This window comes from Nipponia nippon, unplaced genomic scaffold (genome assembly GCF_047370975.1).
Source record: "Nipponia nippon isolate SJK-2023a ecotype South Korea unplaced genomic scaffold, ASM4737097v1 scaffold_10, whole genome shotgun sequence".
Taxonomy (NCBI): domain Eukaryota; kingdom Metazoa; phylum Chordata; class Aves; order Pelecaniformes; family Threskiornithidae; genus Nipponia; species Nipponia nippon.
This window is the reverse complement of record NW_028262291.1, coordinates 17101675-17114320: the sequence shown is the minus strand read 5'-3', so window position 1 is coordinate 17114320 and position 12646 is coordinate 17101675. Positions and strand designations below refer to the sequence as shown.

Sequence of the window (12646 nt, the reverse complement as noted above, 5' to 3'; positions counted from 1 at the left end):
ACAGCCTTCTTAGAGCAATAGCAGCTTTTCTGTTCACAAACAGTTAAAAAAGCCCCAAACCTCAAAACCCTAACAACAATCCTACCGTCCAAAATATAACTTTAATAGACGTTGTCCCCCTTAGATTCATTCTGCATTTATGCAATTACAGGGTGTGTCTGTACTCGCAGCTCTCCAGCACTGGCAGATTCCCACGCAAGTGAGACGCTCTGGAAGAGCCTGGTTTCAATTATATGTGAGCAGTGGGGTATTTCCACTTGAAAAATCCTCCTGTTTGACAGCACTATTTTGCCCCTTACCAAATACAGCCTTTCAAGTTTTCCAGTGCATTTGGTACATATTAATTAAGCTTACAGTGCCTCAGTGACAGAAGGGGGTATCATCCCAAACATACAAGGAAAAAAAGCCCCCAGACTGAGAGACAACAAAAATTACTTACAGATACGTTAGAATGGAGTCAAGTGGTGGTGACTTTCCCTGGATGTATCAGCAATAAGGAAAGAAGCTGCTGGGAGCCATTTCCCCACAACAAATTAACTTGGAAGGACAATTTATCAGGCTGCACAGGAGAGCACAGGGAAGAGCGGAGGAGAGGAGAGGCTGGCAGCCAGAGCACCCACGCTGCAAAGGGCGGGTGACCCTGGGGCTGGTGGAGGCACCCGCCGGCGGGGCTGCCTGGAACACAGCAATCCTGTTTTGCAAAGGAATTCAGGGCCTCAATGTTTGCTTTCACACTGCACTAGAAGTACTGATGGTGCTGAGCTCCAACAACACTTCATATTTGAAAGACCAATCTATCCAACTTGTTCTTTGCAATTAAAAGCCCTTAATACTCAGAGGTAACTATCTTTAAGGCCATCAATTCCCTGCTATACACACTCTTTGCAGGAGAGGCAAGTGTAAATTCTATGATGGAATTTTATATACCGAGGTCTTATTCCTTCAAGCACAGCAATGTAAGTGGATAATGAAGTCAATGAGATTCCACATCCAGGACCTTACATGCTCATCTGCATAGGGAAGTGAACACATAGCAATCTCTGCATGAAAACAGCACTATTTATACAAAATGACTATATCAAAGAAAAAAGCTATATACAGAAAGTACTGTATTTATACTCTGCTATGGATATTAAAATACGCAGTACTAGTACATACTAAAATGTGTGTGATTACATATCTGCAAGGCCAACATAATGAGATAAAGGGGCATCTCTCCATGGTTGGCATCACAGACCACATCCTACAAATTGCAGTCTATCATGGAATTTATAGCATTATTTTTCAGAGACTAAAACGAAATGACGATTTCTGGATAGCCTGTATAATGTACCTGCCAATAACAGTGGGCAGGCAAGGAGACATGGACAGACACATATAACCCAAATATGAAGTGAACTGAAAATTATTTCCACAGATATTGAACAAAATGTCTACGAGATGGTGTCTGGTTAGATAGAAGGCAGAGACAAAAAGGAAAATGACCTTGTTCTGCACAATAGAGTGATTCATATGGATGAACCAGATACCCCAAATTACTGGCTGCTAGGAGAACTATATTGCAAATGTAGCTCACCCTCCAACATATCAAGTGCTGACTCAACCCTATTTGCAAAATGAGAAAACATGGACAAAATAAAGTCAGTCACCTTTCTGAACTTGACCATTTTCCACCTGGTAAAAATGTAGCAGCATACCGAGCAGGAGGTGGTATAAATCAGTACAGCTCTGTTGCCACCATGGATGGCAAAGGATAATGTATTTTTGTAGTAGTTGCTCTCCCACAAAATCAAATACACACGTTGCTTGATCTCCTCCGGCAGCCTGCATGCATACACATGCACATGGGCATACCCACACTAGGACAAGTTTCACAAACACACTGTGTTACACCCCTGAGCTGCTGAACACTTCATATGAGTGAGTCTTACCTCTACTCTGCCATGGTCCTTTTCTTGGTATCAAGGAGAGAAGATTATATGGATGACAGAACTGGAAAAGCTCTGCTTCAATTTATGCAATAGAGATGTTTTCTTCTAAGGAGCTTTAATCTGCAAGACTGTAACTTTCACTCTCCAAACAGAGCTCAAATTCCTGACCTTGGCACAGCATCACAGAGGACTTGTTTTCACTCACACAGATTAACTGTCACTGAACAACTCATCCAAGATAATTGGCACAACCACTCCTCTTCTTCAAAGCTAGCATTTCCTCACCTATTTTTCCTTCTTCCTCCAATGAGTGCATAATGTACAATAGTGAGAACATAACGTATAACAGTGACTTTAATTACCACCACATCAATTGGCAAGAGTGTTATCCTGAATAAAGACTGCCCATTATATTAAGTGAACGAAAGCACGGCACAGCACTGTATAAAAGACACCTGCAAGTGCGCTGCTCCAAGTACCAGACTCAGTTGCGCACATTGCTCCGTACTCTGCCTGCCTCCTGAGAGAGGAGATGTGGCAGCCCAGGAGGACCGCCTGGCACACACGGCTACCTCACTTCCAGACTACAAGTAAGTGCGCCGGTACTGACCACTTCCTATAGACAAACCTAGATTCACGCGCTTATCTGCATGTATCCACACAGTTTACATGCCAACAGAGAGGCCTCTGGCCCATCCATAGTATTATCTTGAAGTTAAGTCCAATATATTTTGTTTTCCTACTGAGCAAATGGCTTCCTTGGCACTAAAGCTACTATTCATAAACTTGAAAGGTTTCGGGAGTGTAAAAGAAGACACTAAAGAGATGTTGGCTCTATTTGTGTTTTAACTAGGGCTGCTATGATTTGCCATTTTATAGTCAATTTCACAGTATTTTTTTTTTCCCTTTTAAACCTCAGGGGACTGCTTTGAAAAAATGTTTGTTTGTTAGTAAAACCTGAAAAAACCTCACCTCTTTTCTGGTTGGAGAGAAAGGCTTGGAAGTGTGCATGGAAAGCTAGAATTTTTAAAATTTAACAGTAAAGAGGGCTCCTTAACCCCCCTCCTTCCTAAAGTTTCTATTCCTAAACTGAGCTTCACAATTTCTTACAACTTCAGGATCTCCGAGACTGACAACATTGTCCTGGATACTTAATATTATCCCTAACAAATGGATGAGCCAAGTACTTTTTGAGAAGCACTGTCCCAGCTATTTTGACTATACCTGCACACTAGAGCTTTAATTTTGCACATCTAGTCATACGCAATCTGTCTCTCCAGCCCTGAATTGGTCTCTGTCTCATTTAAATCTGGAAAAAAGCTGGAAGAATAGGTAGAAGTTCTGAAAGAGGACAGTTTTGCCCACTCTCCCACCAGCAATTTTCAAAGGGCTGCCGTTCAACGCCTCACCTAACTGCACAAACACAGGCTTTCCCCTCTCCCTCCAGCCTTGCATCCAGCAACCACGTGGCCTCCGGGCATGTCCCTTGGTTTATGCAGCAGAAAGGAGGTGGGCCAGCTTTCCCTCAGATCAGCTCAAGTAGTCATAGGATTTATACATGGGACACAGTGGGCTTGCACAAGCAGGTATGTGGAGAAGCCCGATCACTCTGGCTTAGGGGGAACATCAAATCACCTCCAGGAGAGTTAGGAACCCAGTGCCCACACCCTTTCAAGGGATTTACACAGCGCTCAGGAAGCCTTCCTTGATAAATTGCAACCCAGACTGATTCAAAAGAAAGCAGATGACAAAAGTTAAATGCTGCTATAGTAAAGCACCTTCTTAATTTCGAGCACACCTCTGAAGCAAGTAGCAGCAATTAAAACACCAGCCTTTGTAACTACAGCACAGGAGCCCGTCTCTGCCCTCACAGCTAGCTGTAACTGCTCTCACTTCTGGAGAGCTCTCCAGCAGCCATGCTCATCCACATCGATGCACCAGCTCTCCATCCAGCTTATTACTGTCCTCTACCACCAGCTCTCTGGGACCTGTTTGAGTAGCATCTTGCCCGGATCAAGGATAAGGACTTTGGGACACTACTGCAATATCAAATCTCAACAGTAACATAATGTGCCAAGCATCTTCTTTCAGGTGAACTGATGCAGCTGTAAGAGGAAGGGAAGGAGCTGGGGACAATTTTAGCCATCACACAATCAAATCCTCCCCGATTTTGTCCACTGAAGACAAAATGGTAACATGGCCTGATCAGGGCCCTCAATCATTTAGGTGCCAGCCTGATTTATCTATAGTGATTTCTGTTTCTACACCAGCTGTTCAAGTTTCTGCTGGGCAACTTGATTAGGAATTCTATATAGTGAATGGGCCGTGTCAACCACAGTATATTACTAGCTTCTCACAAATATTCCTCTCTGCTTGGGGAGGAACGCTCATCCATCAAACACGTTGGTGCCTTCTCTGCTTGCCACGTGCTGCAATTATTTGCTTTGGCACAGCAGATCTCTGGACGGCAAGCAGGCATGCTGTTATTTTCCCCAGCGACAGCAGCGAAAAAGGAAAGCGTATAAATTATAGCACTTAGGGCTGCCTTCATTTATCCTGCAAGGAACGGGATTTTTGTGCATGCCTAGTGCTATTTCTTTTTGAAAAAAAGACGTATCACTGCTCCCAGCTTTCCTTGCCCTGAGAAGGGACAGTGCTGAATACATAACCAGTCAGGGTTCCCCAGTGGGAAAATAAAACTTCATGGAAGCAAACCTTTTCAGCACAAGGTACCTGAGCTCTGCACACCCTGGGGGAGACAGGGGAAGGTTCTCTGCCCTGATTTTTACACACATTTTGCATCATTTTACACTTCTAGAGCAGCTGCTGTCGTGCATATCGGAAAACTCATAAATGCGTAGTAAAGGGCATGCCCTGCTTGCACCTGCAAACATGGCAGGTCCCCGACGTTCTACAGGTCCATTGCATCACATTGTCAGTCCACAAAACGTGCACGGCTCAGAGAAAACAAGACCACAATGAAAGCCCAAATGTGTACGAAGATAATGCCTTTACATATTCAAGCCACGAGTACAACCCATGGGCTTGATTTACTTCTTGTTCCCATCATTTGTTTTGTGTCCTCCCTCCCCCCAGTGATTTCAGTGGGATTTAGATCAGAGCCTAAGTGGATATTTAGAACCAAAAAATCCATTTCAACCTAAGGAGAGATTGAAAAAAATTTATCACTTTCTTTGAAAGTATTTAGACCACCTCTCCTGGGAAGGACTGTACCAAATGAAGGGAAGTAACACATCTGTCTACCTGAGTGGACTGTCTGAAACAGCAGGAAGATAGCTGTGGAAATAAAGCAAAGGCTCTGGCCTACTGCAAGTCTAATTAAACCTTGATTTAACTGGGGCTGCGATTTTTAATCTGGATTTTATTACTACTAATAAGGAGAGCTGCTGAAGCATTCCTTATGTTTCCTTAACATCATTTTATCCAGCAGTCCCTGGAATGTATTCAATGTCAACTGGTATTTTTTCCCCTGGGACAGACATCTACACTGGCAGTTTCTAGCACTGACACAACACATCAACTCACATAAAGGAAAAATCACCATTAGCTAAAAATATCTGAATGAAAACAAAAAAGCATTTCAAATGATGTGGTATTACCCTGCCTTCCTTTCCTTGGCTCCATCTTTCTTTTCTGTGACCACTGAGATAGCCTCCGATATTTGCATAACTGACTGATTTATTATTTCTTTTTAAACAGAAGAAGTGGAAGATATTTCCTTGAATTACATTGATAAAAAAACACAGCCTGATAAATGGGTTTTTTTGTTAACAATCCATCCAAAGTCTACAAAGAACTAGTGAAAAATATCAAGAAAAGGCCCAGTATATCAGCTGTGAATGAAAACAGAGTGGTGAGCCATGACATACTTTCCCCCCCACACTTTCCAGAAGCTGCTCATTAAGTCCAATTTTAAGCTGGGGTGGAGACAAGCCACAGAAATTCCCAGGATGAGATAACACTGACATGTGATTAACAAGAAACGTAACATCAGTCAGACAGGCTTGTAAGAAAGATACCACTGTCATGTGTACACAGGCGCCGGCATTACACAACGTGTTTGCCCCAGAGCATCCTGCCCACCTGCTCCCTTCCTGTTCAGCTCCGACCTTCCTGAAATGAGGACCGTTTCTCCAGTCTCATGCAAAGTTTCCACCTTTATCTCCCAGCCTGCCTAAAGACAGGACTGGCTAAACAAAGAACTTAGGAGCGGAAATGACTGTATTTTGTGAGAGACATACTCCAGAGAGCAGGAGGACCAGCACACAAGCCCAAACAGAGCAACGCCGGATGCTTTCACAAGGGAAACCTTCTGCATCCTTTCTTAGAGTAGAGAGGATCTTAGAGGAAAGAATGACCTTCAGATGTAAGTCATCCTAAGAAAAAGATATTTTAAAGGTAAAGCTCAAGATTTTTGTACTTCATGTGCTAAATGTAAACCCTTAGGGGTTTCCCAATAAGTCTGTTTAGGTACCCTGCACACATTTGCTGGGTGAAGAACAACATGATTGTTTGGTAGAAAGCAAGTACAGAAACACACCATGTTATTCTGCACAAGCACAAGCTTTTAAAACATTTAAATATAAAAGGCTAGAGAAGCAAGCATGAATGCGACACCCCTTATCCCTTGGGATTGCAGGAAGCTGGGAATGCTGCTTCAGCCCTCGCACAGCCAGCAGCTCACTCCAGCACATTTCAGCATTTTATAATGCAGCAGCCACTGCCAGGACCAAGATGTGCAGAGTCCCAACACATACAATGGTCTGTAGAAAAGTAAAACCTACTGAGTCGCCCAAGAGTGCTTTGGCTGAAGTAATTCAAATGGCAAAACAGCACTTTTAAAAATAAATCCATTTCAAGCGATCTGGCTTTTTTCCAACACCAATTAATAGTAATACTGAATTCTTGGGCAGCTAAATATGCAGCTTCTGCCCACTGGACTTTCACGTAATGACACTGTAAAACGCTAAAACAACCTGACTCACTTAGCCAGAGACTACACATGCCGTTTCCCCCAATACAGAGCATTCAACACTCCCTTTTTTGAAAGTATTTACATTCAAATTCATTTTGAGGGTGGTTTGGCAGTAAGAACTGCAGCACACAATTCCTCTGTCCCCTGTAGCCCTATAATTGTTACAATTCAGCTTTCTAGGCATGCGTTCTTAGATATCTACAGAGATGCTTTAAGGAGGGGTAGCAGCAAATGCCCCATTACAAGAGAAACAAGCCAGCACTCCCCTGCAAGACACTTTTGTTCATTTCCTTTAACAAAATACACCAGCTGTGCTGCCTCTTTGTGCGAAATAACAAACTACCCAAATTCACAGCACTAATACTCATCAACCTGCCACAAGCGCCTGCTGCCCCCACAAACAGTAACCCGGCAAGGAGCCAACACCTTTCCCTTCGAGCTCCCATGCGCCCACCCAAGCCCCCGATCATGGCCGGTGTTATAGCACTTCCAACTTGACTGCCGACGCTCATCCGCTGCCCAACCACTACCGTCATATTTAAGCCACAGCCTTGCCTCCGACAGTATGATTTCTGTATCAGTAAGGGCCATTTGAGGTTACAAGAAAAACAGCACTGCAGCTTCAAACTGAGGCATCTCAGAGACACAAATCAATAGATAAGTTTGGAGGGAAAGAGAAAAAAAAAGGATGCAATGTTGTATTTCACTGAATTACTGTACCTTGGACATAACAGAGGATTCTTAATAGGTAACATGGAAAACCATTGCTAAAAATTAGGAATATATAAGATCTTGTGAACCTGAGAGCAGGCAGATGATTCTAGCAGCCTTTTAAATCAACTTAATGTCTCATTTTCCAAGTATCAACTTCTGATCATTTCTTTTCGCTACTGTATTCAGTGTTCAAGGCACACTTTTTCCTTGCATTTTCCCTATACCCTGCTTCAGGAAAGGACGAATCACTGGAACAGGGGCCAATGGCATACAAAGGATGCTTGGGAAAGCTGGTCTAACTTTTATTTTTATACATTTGTACCAGCTGGTAATTCATCTTTTACACAGCCGTGGATGGCTGAAATTTTGTTGCAAGGAAGCCACGCTCTGTTTAATAATAAGAACAATCAAATGCCATGATTTGTAGGAAGTAACTTTTTTCCTTGACCTTTTTATTACTGGCAAAATGTCAGCATATTATTAAAGTGCAGAGAGCACAATCTATAATAAATAACCTTGTGTTGCCACATACCAGACCAAAACACCCCCTCCTCTCTGTCCAGAGAAGTACCTTAGTTTTCCAAAATGGCTCTGATTTATAAAGAATTATAGATAACCAACAGAGCCTGAATGCCAAGTGCAATACCATGGGTGAACAGGGCTTGCTCAATTCCTGGAAACATAAACAAGGGGGGGAAGGAACAAAAAAAAAGCAAGAGCCAGAATGCAGCCTTACTTCTGTATGTGGCAGCTGCAAGATCACTGCTGGCATAACACACGCAATCTTTATCTTCACCTGAAATACAGCATCATGAAAAATTGGAAAGGGCCCAGCAAAAAACCACAAGGCTGTCTCCAGGTCTTAAATCAACTGCAATGAGAGATTTAAGGTGTTCAACCTACTTAACTAGTCAAAGACACTTAAAGCGTCACCTGATCATAGTCTGCAATTACTTAGAGGAAAAGGATGTCAGAAAGCTGGAAAAGTAAAGCTAGAAAAAAAGCCAGATTAGAGAGAAAGTACACATCTTTTATTGTAAAGATAATTACCCTTTGCACACATTGCTGAAGAGCACAAAAGAATACCAACAAAAATTAAAATGCACTGCATGCCTAAGACACACACTGTAATTCAACCAGAAGTTACTACATGTGAGGTAAGAATCCCAGGCTAAAAGGCTGTGGCTTGCACGTGCAAAGTCAAATGAGATCAATGGGACTGAAACTTCTGCCTTTAAAATCCAGTATGCAAAAAAAGCTGAATTGGCCAAAAAGCAAACACCAGACTTCCTACCTGAGCCCACTTACTCACCAGATAAGCACCTTACAAGATCGCCATGCCAAGTGCTATGGAGTCTTTCTCCAGGCTGACCAAGTGCCATACCTCGCTGTGCTACAAGCAAGCAGCAGGGGAGCCTGCGACAGGCAGCTTGTGTTGCTTGTTAAACATTTGTAGCCCCTAAACACTGCGTTTATTCTCCACTTAATTCTTCTAAGGTCCATTTCCAAATCAGCCTGAAGAAAATATTGCTTTACTGACTTCAGTAAAATAAACCTTTTTATTATTTCATATGCTGTTTCATTTTCTGGTACTCAAAACTAAACGGTACAGGTATTTACAGTACTGAGAGTCTCTTCTGTAGCTCATCTAAGATAGACTCACTGAGCCAACAGCTTAGAACGCAGTAGGATTGCCCATTAAAAATAATATGGTATAATTCAAGGCTTCCTGCGGGCACCGTCTATGTGTGCAGCTCAGCTCATTTTCAAACATTATTAAGAGCTACACTATTTAACTTACCCTTTAATTTTGACATTAAATAGAAGAAAAGAGCATGACGAAAAAGTGGCAGTGAAAAAAAAAAAAAAAAAAAGGGCCTGAAGATTTCCCACTAGCTTTATCCAGAGGGTAAACGGGCATAGTCTGGCTGGGACAGGGCAGGCAGACAAGGCCAAATAACCCAGAGAAGACACCAGACCCTCTCCCTACCCTCATAACAGAGCCTTGTAGGCCAGCAGCACAGGAAAATAAATAAAAACCCAACCCCAAACTTACTTTCTGTTCATTACTTCTCCAGTGCAGACAGAGGCGCAGGGGTGCAAGCAATCTCCCCACAGCTACACAAGGCCTGTGGTAAAAGCAGGAACTAACACTGATCTCCTGAATCCAAAGCCAAAGGCCTTAACCACAAAATTATCCTACTTTCATTGCCTCAACCTGTCTGAATCCAGAAGTACCAAATTACTGGGGGAGGGAAGGAGGGAGGGAAGGGAAGAAAACAGAACATTTATTGGGAATATTTCTGACCCACCTAGAAGCAGATACTACTTACATTGGTGTAAGTCTCCCATATTGCAGTCCAAGGAATTTGGAACAAGGATATGAACTTTTAGTGCTCAAAATATTTGGCTTTCTGAAGTTCAGGTGAGGCTGACACAAACCCTCTATTAAATTAAGCAAAAAACCATATTGCTCGATGCTTTTTAGACAGGGGACTGTAATGCTCAAGAGATTAAATAATTCACGCACTACCTTTCCCCAGGGGTTCTCGTCCAGCCCAGATCACAAGTGTCAAGTACAATCACACACACTCTTGATAGACTTTGAGAGATAAGAGAAGAGCCCAAGTATAATTCCCAGAAGACAAATGCTCAGATGGGACAAGTCCCTGTGGATCAGCTTGGCAGCAGTCCTAGCAAGAGAAGCCAGTGGAGGGAATACTGCAGAGAAGTGGTGTCTTGGACCCCAAGGTACAGAGGTGAATAAACGAGGGAACATGCTTTGGTTTCCCCTTGACAGTTTCAACTTCTGAAGACCTGGTGAAACCCTGTCCCAAATAAATTGCTTCCATCCGCATGGATGGGCAGGGTGTGCTTACAGCGGTTCCACATTAAACACATAAAGATGCCATTCTCATTTGCACCAAGCATGCCAAAACAAAGAGCTGGTGAGTTTTTACATAGGGTACACAGCTCTGCACACCTTGTGGTTTGCTCAGGCGCTCAAGCAAGGGAGCCAGAAAGAAGCGACTATCCGCACAAGCTGCCCGCAGCTCCAGCCAGGGAAGAGCAGCAGAGGCAGGTGCCGGCGGATGGCACGGCAAGCTGGTGTGCACCCACTCAACCAGCCCAGCCAGCCTGCGGACCTGAGCTGTTGCAACTTGCTACAAGCAGAAAACAGCAGCAAACTACACCTTGCTCTGCAGCGTGGGTGAAGCACGGAGGGAGCAGAGCCTCCAGGGAGCCATGCTACAATCCAGTGTCTTCAGAGCTCACTCCTGCAATAGCATTTTCCATGCAGCGCCCCTGCTTACGTAGCTCCAGGCTTGGCTTCAAGGTGCAATCTGCTTCTTCACCCTACTTCTACAGCCATTTTCACTTGGAGTGCCTGCGGCTTCCTTTTAAAAACTGCTCTGTCCCTGAGGTACAAAGGGCAGAAAGCTCTTCTAGCAAAACCCGGGAGTCAGCAATAGAGAGGGGAAACTAAATTATTAAGGACCACATTGATGCAAATTTTCTTTCCGTCTGGAGCAAAACTTAAATCTCTTCTTTCTTCCCCCGTCGTGGCTATGGTAATAATGCACAACTATTCATTATCCTCATCTTAACTAGAAAAGCCCCTTTCAATTTAGCACTTAATATAATTATGGCAAATTGAATAGTGTCTAGAAAGAAGTCTTACTTTTTCAGAGTTATTATCTTACCTCTATCAGTTAAAAGTGAATCGAGGTATTAAACAATAAGGGTTTGTATCTATTCAGTGAGCAGAAAAGTGAGATGTTCAGCTGAAAATTGTTCAAATTCTGTTTCCAAATTCAATACCACATCTCCAAGGGAAAACAGGAGAATCTCATTAATGATAGCACAATGTCCCTTTTGCATTGCATAGACAGTACTGGAACACCAAATTTCTGTTTACTTTCATTCACCTCGATGAAGTTTCCTTTTTTTTAAGGAGGAAAAAATTTGCATTTTACAAAATAACAAGGCAAATGATTGCCTTTGTGTGCTTTTAGCAAAAGTTCTCTCCGACTAGCGATGTATTGTTAATGTGATTTCTCCGAGACACACAGGATAAAAAGTGCTTGGCTGCCATGAAGTCAACAGGAAAGCACACAGGCTTCAAGAGGCTCAGGATGTCAAACAACACAGGAGATCAAACTACAGAGGCCAGAAGGAAATCAGGTAAGAAACCATGTGCATTTATATGCTAATAAATACATGGCGCTAAGGGGTAAAAGCTTGGAAGATCCAGTTCTGCAAACATTAACTCACACAAACAAGTCCCTATTTAGAGCAATTTAGAGAAAAAGTGCAGACATGGATTTCATGCCTGTTCACATCTGTACCATGGAAGGATGTGAAAATCCCAAGCACGGGTCTTTCCTAGAAGGTCAGTCTGTTTAAAAGCAATTAATTTCTACACTGCTACTCAGCAAAAAAAACCCACAAAGCATCTACAAGAGGTATTCAAGAGAGGCTCTTGGTAAATGGTCATTCTATATTAAATCAAACACTGGCTTGGTAATACTTGAACTGATACTAGAAGCACTATTTATAACACAAGGTAAGCACACCAGCCATCAGGAATAAAATATTAAGCAGGAAATATCTTTATTATATTGTTGTTCAACAATTGGGAGCACATTAGCAATAATTAGCAGCCAGCACTAGAACTACTCTCTGCTAACTGTGCATCTTGTGGATAACAGTGAGGCTTATATTAACACAATGATGTCAGTTGACGACAGCTTTATAGCAGAGAACAGCATAGCGTGCATTTCTGGGAAAAGGAGTCTTTAGCACTGTGGGGATTATTGTGGTTAAATTGCTTCTGAGTCACAGTCAGTTGTTGCTCAATGTTTCTCACTTGGTCCCTACCTACCTTTTATTTCCTCATGAGGATGCACCTGTTTGGAGAAGAGAATAAAACTGGCACTGTTGCACCCACTCTCTTAACTAATTTAGAAGAGTTATTCAGTATCTTGCTTACACAATGGGATTA

General features: G+C 42.7%; 1 protein-coding gene across 7 annotated transcripts in view; it reads right to left on the bottom strand.

Moving 5' to 3' along the window:
• OSBPL5 (oxysterol binding protein like 5) overlaps window positions 1-12646 on the bottom strand; it is a 182328-nt gene that overhangs the window by 120847 nt on the left and 48835 nt on the right. Inside the window, exon 1 of one of the 7 annotated variants that reach the window (XM_087745737.1) lies at window positions 1932-1951. The exons of 5 other annotated variants lie outside the window; for them this stretch is intronic. The gene's annotated coding sequence lies outside the window, so the exon portion shown is untranslated. Of the gene's footprint in view, window positions 1-439; window positions 557-1931; window positions 1952-12646 lie in introns of those variants that run through there. One more of the 7 variants, XM_087745735.1, reaches the window with a different exon arrangement.